Genomic DNA, 22,091 nt, shown 5'->3' with positions numbered 1-22,091 from the left:
GTAAAGTTTTACCTTCCATAATACTCCACACTCAAGTAGACTTTGTCCCAGGGCGCTCTTCTCGGAATCACCTTAGCCCATACACTCTGGTCTGCTAAACACCTTCCAGATGATGCATTAGCCATTTCACTTGACGCAGAAAAAGCTTTTGATCGTATTGAGTGGGACTACCTTTTCACAGTAATGGAATGATTTGGGTTAGGTAATCAATTTATAACCAAAGTACGCTTATTATAGTCCAAGCTATTAAAATGGTCACTCTTCCACGTTTCATCTAGATTTTGGGCATGCTTCCCCTTCAGAACCCTTTGTCTACGCTTCGATCAATACACTCCAAGATTAAAACCTTTATATGGTTTTCGACTTTCGACTTAGAAGGTCTTCGCCTTTCAGTGACAAAATTGAAAAAAGAACAATTGATGGACAGAATGCAGAACAATGTCATCCATTCACCCCAGTATAGAGATCTGGGCTTAAATTGATTGTTTTTTTGCTCACCATGCCAGTCTATTTTGGATCCAGCCATATTCAAATCAGTCTTGACCCTGCACCCAATGGGAACAGTCCAGCCCGAACTGCCAGATCACCAATTAAATGGAGGCATGGGCCTCCCATCCATTGAACAGTATACCCTCCAATTGCACATCTCGCAACTTTCCTATTTGTTACCAGGAATCAAAGATACTCAAATATGGGTACATATAGAGCGCCACCTTTTATCCATAGATTCATGTCTTTCTATTTTGTATGGTAGCGGCGCTAGTCGTTCTGACCCCAAAAACACAATTTTATTTTTTGCATAAATCCTGGAAAAGGGGATATTGTTTACAAGATTCAAACCCACGTATCGACACCAAGGCTCCCTTGTGGAATAGTTCAGGTATACGTATTAATGATCCTACTTTAGCTTGGCCTTTGTGGCAAGCAGTAGGCATTTACTCTCCAGAGCAACTTCTTCATAATGGCGACTTTAAATCATTGAAGGAATAGCGTGACCCTTGATTGGGTGACGTCCCCTAGTCACAGCTAAATCCCAGTGAAAGGGTTGTAAAGTTTTTCACTGTTTGGAAATGCGAATCTTCTAAAACAAATCCAAAACTTTTATGTTCCAAAATTCTTTATTCTTTATCATAGTGTTATTTTCATGTCTTCAAATCGGTTCAAAAACAAATCAATGGCATCCGGCCTTATACCTAATATTTAATTCTCCAATGCATTTCGGCTAATATACCAGTACTCCATGACGGAGAGTACACCCTAGAGCACGCAACAACAGATTGAACACAGGTCAATTTAGTGTGCAAGCGTGACATAAAACTTTTGTCATTGACTTTAATTCATTCTCACAATTAAGGGAGGAATTTCATCTTCCTACACAACATTCTTTCAAATACCTTCAACTCCAACAGCGTTTGAAGAAACATTTGGGATAACCCCCTTGGTCGTTTCAAATCTCTCCAATATTATCCTATCCAAATACATGGGGGAAACATAAAGGATTGACTTCTGGCCTTTATAAAACCTTCCCGTTTCACCTCTTTTCACAACCCCTCTCTCATGATATTCAGCTTAAATGGCAATCTCGTTTATCAAACTCTTATACAGCTAATGAATGGGAACAGATATTATTGCTGCATCATTTCGTTGACAATTACAATTACAAGTCATTGTAACCGTATCACATCACATGTCACATGTATATTCATCCATACAGTATACATATCATTGCAGTTACTTTTTCTGTAAGTCCCTGTATTCGAAATCCCCCTCCCACAACTTCCCTGGCACTTGGATAGTCTCTTTTACATTTGCACTGTACCGTGTTTGTAGTATGCAGAGTAATAACATTCATTGTACCTCCTTGCCACTGCCACTCCCGTCCCATTATTGGCTACCTCTCTGTCATCTTCTTCTGCACCTGTTCATTCGTCCCCAGCAGTTGCAACCCGTATAGGCGAGTCGGTTATGTGGAATAATATCGTGTGTGTGGGGGGGGGAAGGAGAGGGAGGGGGAGAGGGAAAAAGAAGGGGCAACGTGGGGGGGGGGTTGTATACTTGATTCCTCTTTTGGTGCGCCACATCCCTAGTTTCAACAGTAATCCTTCAATCCAGCTCAGTGTCAGCACAGGCTTCAAATTTCAAAAGCATTGCATTCCATTCCATTGATATGGGAGTTTTGCGGAGGCCTCTGCGTTCCTCCCTCTGCAGTTCCGTGCCCTCTGTCTTCCCCCATCGTAGTACCTCCCTATGCCAGTCCTCAGGGTCCGGGGGTCTAGCTGATTTCTACCTCGTCGTGAGTGTTCTCTTAGCTAATAGTAGGGCCATATCAGTAAAGCGTGTAATGACGCTTTTTTTCTTTTCGGCAGGGCCCAAGCCCAATATGCTATATGTCAGAGAGGTGTAGGGCCTGGCGGGTGCTACCACTGTTAATATCTTGTGTACTATTTCCCAGTAGTATCCTATCTTAGGGCAGTCCCATAGCATGTGTATTAGTCCGGCGTCGTCAGCCCTGCATCGGGGGCACGTGTCTGCTGTTGCGGGGAACATGGCATGTAGTCGGTGTGGGGTGAGGTACGCTCTATGCATGATAATTAACTGGATAAATGTAAATTTAGGGTTCCGTGAGACCTTTTTGGGGAACCTCAGGATCCCCTCCCATTCCTTGTCCCTAAGTGCCTGGCCTATATCTCTTACCCACCGCTCACGGGTGGGTTGGAGTGAGATCGCCTTTCCAGCTCTAGTTCCATTTGTTATCCATTTCGTCAAGTGGCTGCCCATCCCCATTAAATATTGCATAGTAAGTAGCGGGTTCGTGGGTGGTTCTGCACCTGTAGGTGTCCAGGTCATAATTATGTAGTGCTTGACCCGTGCGTATAATAAAAATAACGCCCCAGGAGTCTGATGTGCTCTTGTGAAGGCCGCATGTGGCATGATAGTGCCATCTTCAAAAAAGTCTCCGACCTGCAGGATGCCTGCATCGTGCCAGGAATTGAGTTTGTGTTCTGTCAGTGTACCTGTTCCTAGGGGAAGCCCTAATAAGGGTATAGTGGGCGCATAGGAGGTCGTCGCGTCCGTGTATTTTACCTCTTTTTTCCAGCAACTAATTGCAAGTCTAAGTAAGTGTGGCGCTGAGCTGGGAACCTTAACCTTCCGTAGTAGTAGTCTGTGTATGGTGCCATTCTCCTTATCAGTCTCAGTCATGTCCAACTCGTGGAGATTTCGGCCTGCTAGCCAGTAGGCTAGCCACTGGAGTTGGCAAGCGTACCCATACGCAGTCATATCAGGGACCCCCATTCCGCCCTGGGCAGTCGGCAGCTGCAGCTTGGCGAGGCTAATGCGTCGTCTACCCGATCCCCAGATCAGTTCCGTCAGTAATGTGTTCAATGTTTTAAAGATGCGTGTTGGGACCAAGAGCGGCAGGTTTGTAAAGAAACACATTAAACGGGGCAGCACTACCATCTTTGAGATTGCCACCCTCCTTGCCACAGACAATGGTAATGTATTCCAGAACTTCACTTGTGTCCTGAGGGCATGAATCGCCTTCCCCAAGTTACCGTCTACTATGTCCTGGACATCTCTGTCTTTGAATCCCTAGGTATTTAAAGGTCGTAGGTGCCATCTGGAACCTGTGCGGGGTACACTGTATCTCCGTGTCCCCCTTAGTGGCAGTGAAACAATAGCCATACGATTTAGTTTTATTTATCGCAAGGCCCGATATTACCCGGAAATCATCAAATATCTCCGGTACAGGATCGAGACAGCCCCGCATGTCCTTAATGGATAGGATTATGTCATCCGCGTAAGCTGATACCACGTGCGTTACCGTGTTTCTCACTATCTCTCTCTGCATGGCGAGAGTCCGGAGCTTATGTAGTAGAGCTTCTAACGCTAATATAAACAGTAGGGGTGACAGTGGGCAACCCTAGCGAGTGCCTTTAGCTATCCTTAATGATCCGGAAATACATTTATTAGTGCGTATGCGGGCTGTTGGGTGTAGGTATAATAAAGTCACCCATGCTATGAATTTGTGGGGTATTCCAAATTTACTGAGCGTTGCAAACATATAATCCCATCTCAGGGAGTCAAAGGCCTGCTTTAGGTCTAAAGAGATGCATCCCTCTGCACTGTTCTTCGCTCCCTCGTGTAGCATTATCTGACTTAACCTCCTTAGGTTCATCGCTGTACTCCGACCGGGCACAAAGCCACATTGGTCTGGGTGTATCAGTTTTGGGATATATTGGGCCAGCCGTGCCGCCAAGATCTTACTAAGGATTTTGTAGTCCGTGTTCAGAAGCGATAACGGTCTGTAATTTTCTACTTGTAGTCCATCCCTACCAGGTTTTAAGTGGGAAACTATCAGCGCCTGCAGGGTCGTAGGCGGCCTGACCGGCATCCCATGTTGATCATTCATCTCTATTATTGGGGTATACATAGGTGTGTTTCGTACCAAACATGCAAGCAAAGGTCCCGACCTATCAGCTTGAGTGTGTTGTCTGCATGTGTATTCTCTATAGTCAACTACCCTTAGGTCCTCGAGCAGTTCTGCGTGCTGGATGTGGACCTCCTGAAGTTTTGTGAGATGGTCGTTCATACCCGCTGCCTCACTCTCCAACATTGCTAATCTCCCCTCCACTTCCTTAAGTTGTCCCACCACTGATTGTCGAATTCCCACCTTGGCACTCATCGCTACCCCCCGTATGGTCACCTTAAAGGCGTCCCATTCTATTTGCCTGGAGCTAGCTGTGCATGTGTTTTCAGTAAAAAACCTTGTGATGGCATCTGATAGTGTGGACCTGAAACCGAATCCTCCAGTAACTCCAGCGGTAGTCGCCATGTCGGTATCGGAGTCGGAATCCTTCCCCAGTGCATCATTAGTTCTACCGGGTTGTGGTAGGAAAATGTTTTCCCCATGTGGGTGGCAGATTCAATTGACCCCAGTAAAGCATTAGAGCAGAAGATGCGGTCTATCCTGGTGTGTAATTTGTGGGGTGGGGAATAAAAGGTGTATTCCTTGTGTGACGTGTGCTTGCTTCTCCATGCATCCGTTATGTTCCAGCTGGTCGTCCATTGTGCTAGTGCTTCGGCCTGTTTCCTACTTTCCGTTGCGTGTAGTGGGGGATGGGACCTGTCAAGAGCTAGATCTAGGACTGCATTATAGTCCCCTCCTATGATCCAGTCACACTACGACCAGTCAGATAGAACCTTGCTAAGGGTGGCGAGGAACTTCTTCTGGTCTGTATTAGGTGCGTACATACTGCCTAGCACTACAAATGAACCATCCAAAATCCCACGTACAAACACATACCTCCCCTCTTTGTCCACTCGATGCTCTATCATTTTGAAGGGGACAGAATTTTTAAGCCAGATAGCTGTCCCCCGGGAAAACGCGGAGTAATTGGTAGCAAACAATTGACCCTTCCACTTCCTATGCAGCTTAGCGCCCTCCGACTCGTTGAGGTGAGTCTCCTGTAAGTACGCTATAGTTATCTGTCTCCTGTTGAGTTGCGCTAAAATTCTATGTCGTTTGTGTACGGATCCCATACCCCACACATTCCAGGTGCATATCTTATATGTGTTAGGAGTCGCCATGGCAATGTGTAGTTGCTACATGTGTCAAACCCAGTACAACCAGTGCGCTATACATGTCGGTGTGTGTCACAAGTGCCTGTACTTTACTAAACTCCCCACCTTTAAGGTCCCCATCCAGAAAGAGCTGAAGACCGAACATCAGAACCCAACGTGGGTAACAAGTAAACTTAAGCGTGCCTGCGCCCTGGGGGGTGTGGACAGCGACATGCACTCACAAGTTATCTGCCAAAAATCTCAGCCTTCTACCCTGCTCTTAATATGAACCCTGTTCCCTTCATGTCCACCTCTGCATTTGTAATCATACATTCATACGTTACCAATCGGTGTCTTCAACATTAACAGTCAAAATTTGTTCGCCATTTGTGCAGTGATTTTTTAGAACAATTGCAAACTAGTGTCCGAGTCCGACACTTCCGTGCGCGATTCAGAGTGACTGTCAATGCCCGGCTTATCCCGGGCATCATGCGCTGCCAGTGCGACCGTCGTCAACAAGCCACTTCTGCAATAGACCCTGTTCTGCTCTGCATCAGCTCCCCACTCGCGCCGGACGTCCCATCAATGATGTCCCTTGGGACTGGCAGCAGTTCTGTTTGGCGAGAGGGTCTGTCCTCCAGGTCGTCTGTCATGGGCTCTTGCGTGGTGGGTGTCGTAAGTGTCACTTCCATACATTCTGAGGCTTCCTCGGGGGTGTCGAAAAAGTATGTTTTGTGTTCATATATGACTTTTAGGCGTGCTGGGAATAGGAGTGCATATTTCAAGTTACGATCCAGTAGCGTGCGTTTCAATCCCAGAAAAGTCGATCTAGTTTTCTAGACTGCCGGGGTGAAGTCTGGGTATATAGATATCATCCTATTTTCATACTGCAAAGGAGCATTCTCTCTAGCTGCCTTTAGTATCGAGTTCCTATCCTTATAGTGTAGTAGACGCGCAATCAGAGGACGCGGTGGTGCTCCCGGTCTGGGCGGTCTTGGAGGCACTCTGTGCGCACGCTCCACACTGTATAGCGGGGTGAGGTCCGCTGGTGCGACCATTGTCTTCAACCAGTCTTCCACAAACTGTGTGGGGTTTCTCCCCTCGCTGCGTTCCAGAACGCCCAGGATGCGGACATTATTTTGGCGCGAGCGTCCTTCCGCATCGTCCACCCTATCTCGCAGACTCCTGAGCTGAGGTTCCAAGTCTTCAAGTCGCGTGGAGTGTTCCGTCTGTTGCGGTATCAGATCGTCTAGTGCAAGCTTGTGTACCGTGACTTTCTCCGCCAGTTTGTTGTGGTCAGCTTTAAGGATGGACAACCCGGTTGACATCATATCCATTCGTGATTCCAGCGCTTCCCTGGAGGCCCTTATTTCTGTTAAGATGAGGTCCAACTTGGCCTCCTGGAAGTTCTTGCCCGTCGGCGGTATTATTTCATTGTTAGAAGAAGCCAGAGGGTCTTTAGAACCAGTAGAGTGTAGCTCAGTGTTCGCTACTGGGTCCGGCTGTTTGAGCCTGTTGCGTCCCATTTTACGTTCTCGTTTTGTTCACCAGTCTTTCCTAAATAGCACTCAGCTCACCTCTCTGGGGACACCGGCATCCTTCGTTCTCGTCTCCAGATACCGGAGGGTCTCTGACCCGGACTCACAAGAGCAACCCACTTGGTGGCGATTGGTGTTGCTGCAGTGTGTCCCCGTTCACCTCGCAGTGTGTTCCTCATGACACGACTATAGCCCGGACACCGTTCGTGCTCTTACTTCGTCTGGGGGGAGTGAGATTCTCCCATGTGTAGCCCCCAGCGTCACAGGGATCTTGTTGCCTCCACCTGTTGGTGCACTTGCCTGCATGGCAGGATTATGATCGAGTTTCCTCCACCTGCCTAATATGTAGCCCAATGTGTAGCCTCTCCATGTGGCGTGGCAGGTGATGTTCCCCCAGACTCACAGGACGGATTCCGTCAGTGAATTAAGACCGTGTTGTTCTCCTCCAAGCTCACTGCAGTGGTTCGAGTTCCTCGTGTCAACCTCCACTATTACAACCCGCGTTGACGTGCGGCGGTAGTGCACTCCGCTAGTGAATGCCTGGTATCCCACAGTATAGGACCCAGCGACACCTCAGGCAGCCTTCTTCATCTGGCAAGTTAGTTCCCTTTCTGCATCACACACTTCCATTTTACACCATCTGAATAATTCAAGATGGCGCCCGCAGTTACTCACGGTGATCTCATCAGTGGTAGGTCCGATGGAGGCTCCCACTCGGTAGGCGGCCGTGTCCGATCACTATACGGTTCTCCCTCCGCTCACCAGTGTTCTCCTGTGTCTTCTCTCCGTACAGAGCACTTGTCCAATGCCGCTTATTCTCCACTGTTCATTGGGGTGACGTCCTTCTCTTCTCCGCTCTGGCTCCGGACTCCCCGTCAAAAGCGCTCTTTCGTCCCCTCTCTGTGCCCGTTCTGGGCTTAGTTAATAGTTGCGGAGGGTCCGGGCATAAGCGGCATCACTCGCTCTGGAGTACCTCCCGGTTACCTCCGGGCGCCGTCTGGATGTCATGTCGCCTCTGCAGCACGCTGACCGGCTCCTCCTCTCACCGCAGTCCGCGGCTTCTTTCCCGTAGTTAGGCTGCTCCACACCAACTGGTCGGCTATGCTTTTCAGGGGCCTAAACTGCAGTTAAAATTATTCCTGCTCCGCACAGACCCGTCTTGCTTCAGTGGAGCGGAGGTGGGAGTCCGATAGGGACAGGGATCACAGGATTTTCAGCTTATTTACAGGGCACGGGACGGAGCTAACTCAGTTCATGTCCGCCATGCTCGGCCGGTAGCCACGCCCCCCTTGGTGGGTCTACATAAAGGAGTCCATGAAGCAAGGCTCAAATTTTGTTTGTTTAAAATACTCCATGATTGGCTTTGGTCACCAGTCAAATTGCATAAAGCTAGCCTACTTTTGCACGCTGCTTGTTCAAGATGCTCCAATTCTGGCTGTGACACAACTCACATTAATTGTGATAGCCCAAGTATACAACCTTTTTGGAACTATGTTGGTACAATCTTGCATTCCATAATGCCCTTGCATCTACCACTCACACCTGCCAATATTCTCTTACATGATTTCTCTCTAAACCACAACATCGTCTTTTCCACACTACATTGGCTACAGCTAAAATATGTATTCTACGTCATTGGAAATCATAATTCCCGCCCTCACAGGAAGAATGGTTAGTAGCCATGATACGCATGGCTTCACATGAACGAACGATCAATAACCTTCAGGATCAAACTGACATATTTCTCCAGACCTGGTCACCTGTCCTAAAAGCAAAAGCTGATGATACTACTAACTCTTCTGTTCCTCTCACTGAACCCAATCAAGGAGACTAACTCATTGCTCTACATCTTTGTTTATTAAGTCTTTCATATTATTACTTGCTTTGTCTCTTTCACTTTTCTCATTTCTTTTCCTCCCCTCCTTTTTTTCTCCCCTACCTTTACTCTGGCTCCATCCCTCCACAGTACCAACACACTGCTCCTTAAGCCGAAGAAATTAAAAAAACTGAAAACATACAATAGCACAATCTCTGGCATTGCCCCGAGAATCTGGAACTCCTTACCAGCGAAAACAAGACTGATTCTCTCAACACTTGCATTCAAAAGGGAGGTTAAGGTCCTCCTAATGAACAATGCGCCGAACTAGAAGCTTTTCTCGTACTGCCTAAGAACCCGTTTAGCTATTCAAGTTACTCACTGACATTTCTTACCGCCACATTGTCATTTTGATCCTGCTGTATATTGCTTTTCTTGTTCCTGTTGTATATTGTTTCTCTTTCTTTCTTTTTGCCTACAGCTATCATCCTTTGTCTCCCACAACTCATATGTAAAGCGCTCTGATACCCGCTTGGGTCATGTTCTCGCTATACAAAACGTTTAAAATAAATAAATTCACTTCTCCTTTTCTCTTCCTTGCATTATTCATCTATTTTCTCCCAAATCTACTTTGTCTTAAACTTTTGTAAGGTGAGTGTTTTTCTATAATAACACATTTCTCTATGATTATTATGATGATGCCATGTGTAGTCACTGCCTCATATTTATCTTTGATCTATTTATATTTCATCAATGAATAATATATGCTGAATCAATTTCTTATTTATGTCAGTTACATATTTATTAATTATTACCTTTCTTGCATTCTCCTCTCCTCCCCTTCCCTCCCCTTTCTACTCTCTTCTTCTTCTTCGCTTTTTCACTAGTTATCTATTTAATTATGTATTCACAATATGCCTATTTATATGTTCCATATTCATCAACAAATGTCATGTATCCATTATTTCCTTTTATCCTCATAGAACTTCTTATTTATTTATTAACAATGTATTACTGTCTCCTTATTCTTGGTCTCTTGATGTATTTTCATTGTAAAATTCAATACACATTTTCAACACAAAATGGCATTTAAAAAAAGGTTTGTTTATGTACAGGGAGGAACACCTTCCTGTACATAAACAAACCATGTCACTTTGCTATTTCCATGTGTGCTGCACAAGGCAGCACACATGGAAAAAGCAAAAAAGAGGAGAAATAATGCATTTCTCCTCATTTCGCCACCTTAAGACCAGGGTTTTCCTGGTCTTACATTTGGTGCTGCCTCCTATGTATGCCACCCTTGTATATAGGGGGCAGCGTCAAATACAATGGGTGTTGTGGTGGGACGCCCACCACAGCACCCACTGCACTCCCCTTTCACGCTTAACATAGCGTGAAATGGTGCCTTATGTACAAGGCAGTGTTAAGCCACGTTAAGCGGCTTAACGCTTCCTTGTACATAAGGCTAGGCCCCAATTACCACGGGGACGTCACAAAAAGTGGAGTTCCCATGGCGATAGGGGCTTGTACATATGCCCCATAGTTTGCCTACAAATTAAAGGTCCAAATCATTCCAGAGCCGGCTCATGAACTCACTTTGGGACGGTGCAAATGGGTGGGTGTTGCAATGTTTCCTTACATTAGAGGCTCCAAGAAACTGACAGCAAATCTGGTGAAAAATCTGTGGCGGTCCAACATCATTAGCATAAAAAATCAGTCTAGACTCTGCTGATGTCGTTTGTACAAAATCAATCCACCAAATTTTCAGTGCAAACATTCACTACAAAATGTATGGATTTTGAGCCAAAATGATATAAAAAGTGGATATACAGCAAAATTCCAAGCAAACATTAATAATAATATAAATGACTTCTATTATGTGCCACTTAAATATTGAGCGGACATGGCGTACTTATTCAAAGGAAGTTGACTTGATATGTTGTCATACTCATAAGCTGTAGATGATGCCACAGAGTAATTACAAACACTTCAATTTTTCTCCTAGCATCTAGAAGCAGGAGAGCAAGGTAAAGATAACATTGTTTTTTGTAGCAGCGGAATGTTGTGCTTTACGTTGTAGATTATTGTGTGGATTCTGGATAAAATTAGATGTTCCACATTAGAATTAGAACTAGATTTGCAATTCAATATACAAATGCATATATTTTAGACACCAGGATTTGATAGGGAGACGTGGGTGGGAACGTGCAATTAAGATACTAAGTAATATCACACACATCAATCTTCGGTGTTTTACCGGTACACACTTTTAAAACACTATAAAGAAAGCACTCATGATGGAAGAGCGTAAAAAGGGAGATGTTTGCAAACGAAAGCACAAAATATCCATCTGTTCATTCATTGAACTGGAAATCATGTTTCCGGCTGCAAAATTCCACAAGGAAGTCACTATACCATATTGAGCACTAGCATATGTTTCAAGATGGGAGCAGACAATAGATGTTTGCCCAGGTCTAAGAGTAAGGGGCAGGATGTACTAAACCTTTTTTGCGGTCACAAGCACTCTGATTTAGAGTTTGCAACCACAAAAAAGTTATAGCCTCAATTTAGGAGTTTGTTAAGTTTTACTGACTCAGTGATTTTGTTACTGGATTACAATTTGGATGCGGTGTGTTTTGAACATCCCTTCCAAATTGAGATTCAGTACCAGATGCGTCAATGGTTTATGACCGAAATTCCGGTTGCAAACCATTGAAAAGTTACGGACACCTAAGTTGGGGAGGTAACTTCTTTGCAAAAGGGAAAGAGTCCTCTTTGGAGGGTTCAGAGGGGCCTCTTACCTTGGGCATGCCGCATCGCTGAATTGGCGATCTGGCAATGCGGTAAGCGCAATGTAAGTGGTTTTATTTATTTTTTACTTTACTTTCCCTATCTTGTTATGTTATGTTATGTTATGTTATTATAGGTCTTCTATAGCGCGCGGCTACTCCAAAGGAGTGTCCCGGCGCTTTATGCTCCAGACCAAGAAAGAGAAAAGAAACATACACCACATAACAATAAAAGAACAGAACAGCAAGGGCAGAATAGGACATTGTGAGACTCTAGTCAGTAAAGAGCCAGGTCTTTAAGCTCTTCCTGAAAGCAGATAAGTTGGACATGGAAAGCAAGGACAGAGGTAGGGAGTTCCAAAGCTGAGGGGCTAACAGCCTAAAGGATCGCCCTCCGATACGGGCTTTCTTTATGCGGGGGACTACTGCTAATGCCAATGACTCTGATCTTAAAGATCGTGTCGGCAGATAGAAAGTCATCCTCTTTTGTAAGTATTGGGCCCCCGCGCCATGCAAGGCTTTATGAGCCAATGTCATAGCCTTGAACATTAACCGCTTCCGGATGGGGAGCCAATGTAAGGTTCGCAGTAGGTTAGACACCCTCACTCGTCGATGCAGGCCAAAGATGGCACGAGCGGCAGCATTCTGGGTCACCTGCATACGCTGTAAGAGGTATTCCGGCAGGCCCAGATACAGGATATTAGCGTAGTCGAGTCTGGACCCGATGAGGGCCTGAACAGTTATTCTCCTATGGTCCTCCGAGAGTAGCGGAAAAAACTTCCGCAACATCCTGAGGATACCGAAACATGTTCCTGTAAGGGTCAGCACCTGAGATTTGAGAGTAAGCCCATTGTCTATTTTAATTCCCAAGTTCTTGGCTGACTCGGAGGAGTTGGCTGGAGGGAACATGTCAGCCGGCCACCACCCCTGCCAGTCCGGTTCCGAGGGGCATCCGAAAAAAAGTATCTCGGACTTATCCGAGTTGCACTTGAGGCTGTTCAGTTGGAACCAGTTTAAAACAGCCCCAAGGCACTCACGGATACTATCACCCTCGAAATCTTCGCCCCTCCGGCAGGTGAAGAGAAGCTGGGTGTCGTCAGCGTAGGAAACGATCTGGGCCCCAAAGGATTCCACCAAAGCCGCCAAAGGGGTCATGAAGATGTTAAAAAGAGTTGGGCTCAATACTGAGCCCTGAGGAACTCCGACTCCCAAAGGCGACATTTCGGCAGATCCAGGGGAGGCCCAGACCGTTTGTCGGCGGTTGGTCAGAAAGGAACGAAACCAACTGAGCACCGACCGATCTTGTAGTCTATCCCCTTAAGCCCCACCCACCCCGCCCCGTCCCACTGCCCCACTGCTATTACCTCTGCCGGCTGCGCCTGGCTATGCTGGCAAGAAATCTCTCTCGTGCCGTGACAACTGTGCCGTCATTTGGAAGTGTGTAACTCTCCCCACCTATGCCCAGTAATTGACCCCCATGTTGCAAGCCCCATATTCTTCCAGCCATTTCCCAACACAGCATTGTCTCTAACCAGAGTTTTTTTTTAAATCTTTGTAAAAACGCTTGTTATTGTGGTTAAGATAAATACAGAAAAGTTAAGCATCAAGCCTTTCTCAACAAGCATTGGCATAGCCAATAGGTCTCGCTTTTGGGACCTTATAAGTATTTAGTTATGCAGCAGAATATCCTTGGTGCAACAACACCAACTGTTGCATGGCTAAACGCTTATAAGGTCCCAAATGCGAGACCTATTGGCTATGCCAATGCTTGTTTCATTCTGTCTCTCCTCCATGTTCACTGTAAATGCACCTTGACACTCCCAATTTAACAAAAAATGATCGGAGCTGGGACGCAAATCCGGACAGAGATTTACTGCTAGCATGCCAGTCATACATCATGAGTGGGGCTGGGCAGGCTCGATGGTAGCACCCAGCAGATAAGTGGGCGCTGTGTTGATTAAAAAAAATACGGCACAAGCCTGCTGAAGCGGCCAGCATGTTACACAGCATTCCTTCCCCGCAACCTCTTAGGAGGTGCTGTGAAATACAGGCAGAGGGAAGGAGAAATGGAGAATGTGGGTGGAAAACAAGGAGAAAATATTAGCTATGGAGGAAAGCACCATAAGGGAGAATTAGAGGAGGAAGGAAAAGGGGTGAAATGAAAATTTCAAAGTGAGCAGGAAGCAAGAAAAGAAGAGAACCCATGGAAGAACACGAAAAGGAACAGGGAGGGGGTTGGGGGGAGAGGGCAGAAGTTAAGGAGCCAAAGAGGACGTTGGGGGGGCGGGGAGGGAAGCCTGTGGGAGGCTGATGCCTTTGATGTGAGACCAGTGAAGTGTGAACCAGTGGGCGGGGAGGCAGGAGCAAATGGAACCCTTTGAAGTCACGGCCTGCGGCCGTGATGGCAAATGCTGCTGGCAGGGGAAGCCTGTAGGGGGAGGAGAAATCCAAGTAAGGCTGTGTGCGGGGAGAGGGAGGGAGGCTGATGCGCGTGCTTGTTTGTTCACGTGATTCACGTGAACTCAAAGAAAACCGCACGAAAAAACCCGTAGTTTCACGAGTATTTTGAGCACTTGAATTCTCGCTCCGCTCAATGCGCATGCGCATTGATAGGTCGCGAGACCTAAAAATTAAACAAAGACATTCTATACGTGCGCACACACTGTTAATTATGACTAGAAAACAAATGTTTTTAAAAATGTTAGGGTAACCTTGTGTGTGCCTTTGATAAATAAACAAATAGGTTTCCAAAGCGCGCACACACTTTTCCAGAAGCGTTTTGAAAAAAGCGTAACCACTTTTACAATGTCTTATTTAAATTGATGGACTAAGCATTGTGCTTGACTTTTCTTGTTCTCTATTTGTCTTGAGCATTATAACAAGTGCATGCAAGCTACTGGTTGCCCCAGCCCTGCTGGCTTGTCAGATATTTTAGGCTAGCCTCTTATTCTCCCAGCCATCCGAGAGACATGCATTTAAGTCCAGTGTCTGGTGCCACCAATAACCACTTTCCAGAGCTTCTATCCCTGGATAGGTTCTTGCCCTTTAAGAAAGCCTTACAAAAGGGGATGATGGACGGAGCGTTTGAGCAAATCAAACACTCACCCCCAGTCAACTGATCTGGGTTTAACCCATCACCATTCTTTAGCTCACTCCACCACCCCAGTTCAGACATGGCCATATGCAAATCAGTCTGACCCTGTGCCTCATGGGAACAGTCCAGCCCGAACTGCCAAAGCCATGTCTTCCCTGGACCGGAAACAAGCATCCTGGGACAGGTTTCTGGCATTTCAGCCGTCATCAGCTAGGCTAGCTTGAATCCAGTGGCAAAGTGAGCAAGGGACTCACGTCTGAGCATACCCTGCCAACTTAGGGCAAACAAAGCGATACAAAAAGGGATGATGGACGGAGCGTTTGAGCAAACGCTCATGCTGGAAACAAGCATCCTGTCCCGGTCCCAGGATGCTTTTTTCCAGTCCAGGGAAGACATGGCTTTGGCAGTTCGGGCTGGACTGTTCCCATGAGGCACATGGTCAGACTGATTTGCATATGGCCATGTCTTAACTGGGGTGGCGGAGTGAGCTAAAGAATGGTGATGGATTAAACCCAGATCAGTTGACTGGGGGTGAGTGTTTGGTATGCTCAAACGCTACGTCCATCATCCCCTTTTGTATCGTTTTAAGAAAGCCTGACAAGCAACTGCTTACCTCAGCCCCTATGCACAGTAAACACCGCCTACCCTTCATATTGCAACCCTCTAATTCGACTAGCCATCTCATAGACGTGCAAGTCCAGTATCTGGTGCCACGAATAACGAATAGGGCTATCTTTATGTTAACATATCATGCCATTTGTATAGACTGGTGTTTAATCATCCTGGTGTTTAATCATCCTGATATGGGCTATTTATTCTGTGTAGCTCTCATCTATATCTATCCACCATGACACATAATTCCAATACACACATCCACTCTCTACCACACAATTCCATGCAAGGAATTCCACAGCTAACAATCCCACTCCAACCCTCAGAATTCCACTCCACACCACATACATCCACTCCACTGCAAACCAAAACACATGAGTAAAATACATTGTCATTTACAACGCCACTATCTCTAATTCTCACAAATGCAAGACCTATTGCATTGCCAATGTTTGTTTTTCAAAAGCAGTCACAAGATGGCAGTTTGGTGACCCATGCAGTCTACCACCCCTGTGATTGTGGCTAATCAGAGTGAGCCATAATTTGCGACCTACCTAATGAATATCAATTAGGTAGGTCACACTGAGACCCACTGCGAATCGTAACTTCACGAACCAACCTATTAGTACATAATTCAGTTCACAATATGAGATACTGGCCACAAAAAGATGTTACAAATTATGACAAACTGCGATTTCTTTTTAAGAGACACTAAGACAGAGTTCTCTTTTTGTTGTATGCTATAATAATGGCAAATACATTTTTAAAAACCTTGATTTTATTACAAGAAAGTTTGGAGCAGTTATCCACTGGTATTCTCTACAATAGGGCCTACATATCTAACCCTCGACTTGTCTTTTGCTTGAGCCGGTGAGTGACTTTTGTGGCACAGATTACACCAACCTTGCTGCTGTGGAATCAATTTTGCATGAATATGTGTGCCTACCTAATAGAGGAAACCTCACACTTGTCATAGCTGATTTTTGCAAGAACTACATTAGCAACAACAGAGCAGTCAAAAAATTGACAGATTGGTCAGTTTGAGTTTTGTTTAAGGTCTGATTGCATACCCTTGGCACACAGTTTGTTACAAATTCTTTGAAATATACATAAAGTGGACTTTTGCCCCACACAGATGTGTATTTATTTCTCGACTCATGCTATTTTCTGTTTGGTATATCACTCTGCTTGCTTTCGAGTGCTTTCACTTTGTAGGAAGGTCTATTTTACATCTAAAATGCACAGTCAGCGATCACGCTTGTCACAGTCAGTTTTATATCTCATAAATGCATTGTATACAGGACACCTTTTTTACTGCAGCAGGCACTGTTTTGAATGTTTTGTCATAAATTGAATGAAAGAAAACTATGTAAGGCAGTTTATTGTGTATATTGTAAACACCTCCTCACCCCTACCAATAAAAACACTATCACCACTAACATCAATGTTATCACCATTACCACTACCACCATTTCTACCATCACCAATACTACAAGTATCACCACCACTAATTTCATCATCACTATTACCATTACCACCACCAATACCATCAATACAAATATCACCACCATAGCAACACCAATATTACCCTTATCACCATCACTACCAATACCATCATCACCAATACCACCATCAATACTCCAAGAATACCACCAAAAATACCATCATTACTCCCACCACCAATAACATAACACCACTAAAAGCACACCACAAATACAATGCCACCACACCACCACTAATACTACTAAGAGCACACCACCACCAATATCATCCACCTGTCTTTACACACAAACACCAACACCAGCACCACCACCAATACCATCTACAATACCACCACCACTGCCAATACCATCAATCCTACTGCCACAAATACCTCCACTACCACCACTGGCACCAATAAGCGTGCCTTTGTTGTGCTACTGCATGGATCATCATCTGTGTTTTCCTATAATTGGTGCATTATTTCCAGAACTATTGTCTTGCCAATGCTTCTTGCTTTGGTCACTCAGAGTAAATGCCAGTACAAAATTGCATTGCACCATTGAATATTTAGATAATATGGGATCTGATGTACCAAGCTATTTTGCGGTTGCAAATACTGCGATATACAAAATCACTGGGTTTGCACTGGCAAAATGTACTATGTTATGTATTAAACCCATTTTTCAAGTTATAAAATCATTTTTGACTCGCAAAATGACTTTACCAACCCATACCGAATCATAGTTAGGAAAGGGCATACAATTCAAGCCACCTCCTAATTATGATTCGATATGGTGGTCGTCAACGGTTTGCAACTGCAATTGCAGTCGTAAAACCTTGATCAGACAACAACACCTCACAGGTGGTGTAGTGTAGTTCCTATCTTCCCAATAGGCTCTGCGCATTGGAATAATACCTACAGCAGTAAAGGCCTAGGCCAGACGTTAACTAGGTCTACTACTGTCGATACTAGACTTAAAGTTTTGGGTTTGCCAGCTTAGCTCAGAGTTCACTAGAAACTTTCTCGAATGTTCAAGGAGGACTTAACTTCCCTGATTAGACAAGAAGGGATTTAGTTTCTGACAACCATAGAACATGACAACTTTGCTCTCCCCTAATCAAGAGTCAATCTCGAGAGTCGTGTGAACAAAAGGCAAATTATTTTACTCAGTCAGTACGTGCATTCTTAGTCTCATCAGAATGTAGAGAAAAGGAAGAGACGGGCGTGTTCAATAAAAAGGTGTTATTTATTGATCAGTCTCTTTTCTCATACAAGAGAAATGGATCGATATTATTGCAATACTTATAGCTAAGTAAAGTGCTTACATTAAAAGCAATAGTATAAAGTAATACTGTAAAAACATTGATATGGTTTCTAAGCCATAAGATGTTTTAAAATGAATAAAATATATTACATACACATATACATTTGACTAAACGTACTCAACTGGTGTTTCTAGATACGCCTACCCCGTGTACCTGACCTAAGTCTAATACGAGGGCGGGAATAGAAAGTTACAGTTTAAGTTAAGTTTGTTTTTGCCAAGTGAATAACTAGAGAATTCTCTGTGAGGGGTTATTCAGTTCTGTACCTGGAAGTTAGGATGAATGAGGAATGGTATCTCTCTCTCTGGTCTCGATATTCCAGGCTGCCTGCGAGGGCTACCCAGAAACGCCGGGGCTGGATTTCTCGGCAGGAGAAAGCAGCGCGTCTCTCAGCGCGTCAGGAAGGCGGGGCTGCTGCCAGCGGGGTCTGCTCTGCTCTTGGCTTCGGCAAGTATGGCTGCTCCGTCTCGTCACCACGCGTGTGTTTGCATAGGGCAAGATCGGTAATATTTATACCTTTAAGGTGCCGAGATTGACGTAAGGATGGACATAGATACGTCAATAAAGATGTCATACGACTTGCTCGTTAGCACATTCTTTTACTAAAGTTCTCGGTGAAATCAAAACAATGGCCGCAGGGTTTTGCCCAGGTTGTCATAGGTTTGATTTGTTATGAGAACTCCGTATGCCTTATCAGGGACTGGAGGAATATCGCTTGTCTAATTAGATAGCAAGCGTTATGACCTAATCAGATAACACGTTCCTGTGCCGTAGTGTGACTGCGTCAGATAACGGTATCTGCATCATGGGGAATTTCTGCCTCATGGGCTGACTGCTAGTTAACTTGTTAGTTTGTTAACCAGACTAGGGTCAGGAATAGGGGGATCGATTCAGAACCTATAGGAATACATGACACCCACTCCACGCTAACTATGGACATATTTACTAATCTAGGCATAGTATAACATAGTACAACATACTATAGAGTAGTGTGTATACCTTACCACCCCAAAATACATAAATGCATTCTGAAATTTTCAAATATACTGAAAAATTGCAGACATATATATTGTATGCACTCAAGCTTGTAGAATAATGCCAAAGTAATCGCATTTGTATACATTATTGCTTGTTTGGTATATGAGAATCACACATGAAATGGTTTCTTAAATACAGAAAAAAGTTTCGAGACCATTCCATCACAGAATAAAATATTTATGAACATGCCAGCGGGCAGCTAATGTCTATAAGCTATCTAAAATTTAGAAACCTTAGTTCTCTAAGAATAGTTCTTACTTTAAGCAGAAGATAGTGTCCCGAAAAATATGCAAAAATATTTGGGGCTGCTGGAAAAACTGCTGTCCGTGAACTGGAGTGAAAAATAGTTCATGTGACTTTATTTTTCAAAGTTGAAGGCCGAATTAGGGGAACGCCGTGTGCGAGCTTGCTCAAAAGTCTCCATTTAGGCTTTCGAAAAAACTGTCAACAGCTTCCTGGGAAAGTTCCACTAACTCGGAAATAGGTGTAATCATGCATTCATGCGCATGATTGTCTCCATTGACATTCTGATTTGTATTACTGACAGAAGGTCGTACCTGTTCGATGCTGCTTTCATCTTGAACTTCACTACCCATCAATCGTAGTGGTGAAGCTTCCACGAATGCCGTCATCAGGATTGGTAGCCTTTGAGGGCAGCACAAAGCATGAACCTTGATCGGGCTCAACAATGTTTCTGCATCCATCGGCGCATCCGATTGTAGCGTCAGACAGGTGTCTAACACGCATTCTTCTCCGCACAGCAGACACCTCAATACAGGTAAAACACATCTTTGCCACATTGGTCGAAATGATAGAAACCAAGTCATGTTCAGGTCTCTAAGCCGGGAGAGTCCCAGGATTTTTGATATCCGGTCCCGGTATCCAATGGCTAGGATTGTTTCTTCCCTTGTCGCAAGAGTTTTGTCTGTGACATGGGTTGCCATAACGAAAAATAAGGACTAAGAATAGGATTCCTGCAATTAGTCCCAAGATCAGGGGAAGTCCGCCAAAAATCGAATGGACGAAATCTGGAAATATACCCAGTATGGCTTTGAATGGTGTTAATGCCATCGAAAATACTGTCTTAAATACATTTGAGACCCCATTGGTATCAGAAATATTTAAGATTTCATTCAGGATTTCCGCGAAATGTACGGGGGAATTTGTTGATAATAATGTATGTATCTCTGCAGTCGTCCTTGCGACTTGTAGATCATACGTTTCTTTTGATGACGAGAGCCTGGTAGGCGTCTGAAGAAGGACTGTTTTCATTCTGCTTAAAGTATCTATTCGAATAGAAGTAATTTTCAAATTGGGCCATGCCCTTGCCTCCCTGTCTGGGAAGGAGCTGGGGAACAATGAGCGTCCACAGCACTTGACCTTCGCAGTCGTAGTTACTAGATAAGGAGTCCCGGGCATAAGACTACAACATCTACGGTCTACAATAAGAATGTAACTCCCATTATAGAGTCTTTGAAAGAATGGTTCTATTTCTGTTGCAGGTGCGCCTTGCTGGTGACATGAAAGGTTGTATGAATTCCCTTCACAGGCTCCATGCAAACTAATTCCGTTACACAGAAGTGTGCCACTTAGTGACATCGCACAATTGTTGCCACTAAGAAACACTTTCTGTCCTTTATTACTGACACATGCATGTGAATAGGGCAGGTTCCATGTTGTTTTAAGGTACCCCTTTCCCAATTTCTCGTACATGCCAGCCTGTATATATTTTTGGCAGTATTGAAACCTGAAGGTTGAGATTGGAATATTTATTATCCCATGTATTATCCATTCACTGACAGGTCGTTCTGACATTGTCATTGGTAATCTTTCTAGTTTTTCAATGCTCAAGATTGTATAATCATTTACAACAAGGGGTGGTGATGGACAGAGTCTCTGAATTAAGCAGAGTACTCTCACCCAGTCAAAAGATCAGGGCTAGATCCAACACCGTTTTTTAGCTCATTGCACCATCCCAGTTTCAGAACCTGGCTGTATGCAAATTAGTCTGTCCCTGGCCCAGTGCATCATGGGAACAGGGCAGACCAGACTACAAAAGCCAATTCTTACACTGGGAAGGAAACAAGCTTCCGGGGACCGGTTTCTGGCATTTCAGCCGTCTTCGGCCCGGCTTGCTTGAATCCTGATGGTGCAATGAGCAAGGGACTCACATCTGAGTATACCCTTCCACGCTTAGGGTGGACAAAATTATTTACAACAAGGGGTGGTGATGGACAGAGTCTCTGAATTAAGCAGAGTACTCTCACCCAGTCAAAAGATCAGGGCTAGATCCAACACCGTTTTTTAGCTCATTGCACCATCCCAGTTTCAGAACCTGGCTGTATGCAAATTAGTCTGTCCCTGGCCCAGTGCATCATGGGAACAGGGCAGACCAGACTACAAAAGCCAATTCTTACACTGGGAAGGAAACAAGCTTCCGGGGACCGGTTTCTGGCATTTCAGCCGTCTTCGGCCCGGCTTGCTTGAATCCTGATGGTGCAATGAGCAAGGGACTCACATCTGAGTATACCCTTCCACGCTTAGGGTGGACAAAATTATTTACAACAAGGGGTGGTGATGGACAGAGTCTCTGAATTAAGCAGAGTACTCTCACCCAGTCAAAAGATCAGGGCTAGATCCAACACCGTTTTTTAGCTCATTGCACCATCCCAGTTTCAGAACCTGGCTGTATGCAAATTAGTCTGTCCCTGGCCCAGTGCATCATGGGAACAGGGCAGACCAGACTACAAAAGCCAATTCTTACACTGGGAAGGAAACAAGCTTCCGGGGACCGGTTTCTGGCATTTCAGCCGTCTTCGGCCCGGCTTGCTTGA

This window comes from Lissotriton helveticus, chromosome 2_1, assembly GCF_964261635.1.
Source record: "Lissotriton helveticus chromosome 2_1, aLisHel1.1, whole genome shotgun sequence".
NCBI lineage: Eukaryota > Metazoa > Chordata > Amphibia > Caudata > Salamandridae > Lissotriton > Lissotriton helveticus.
This window is presented reverse-complemented; position numbering follows the sequence as displayed.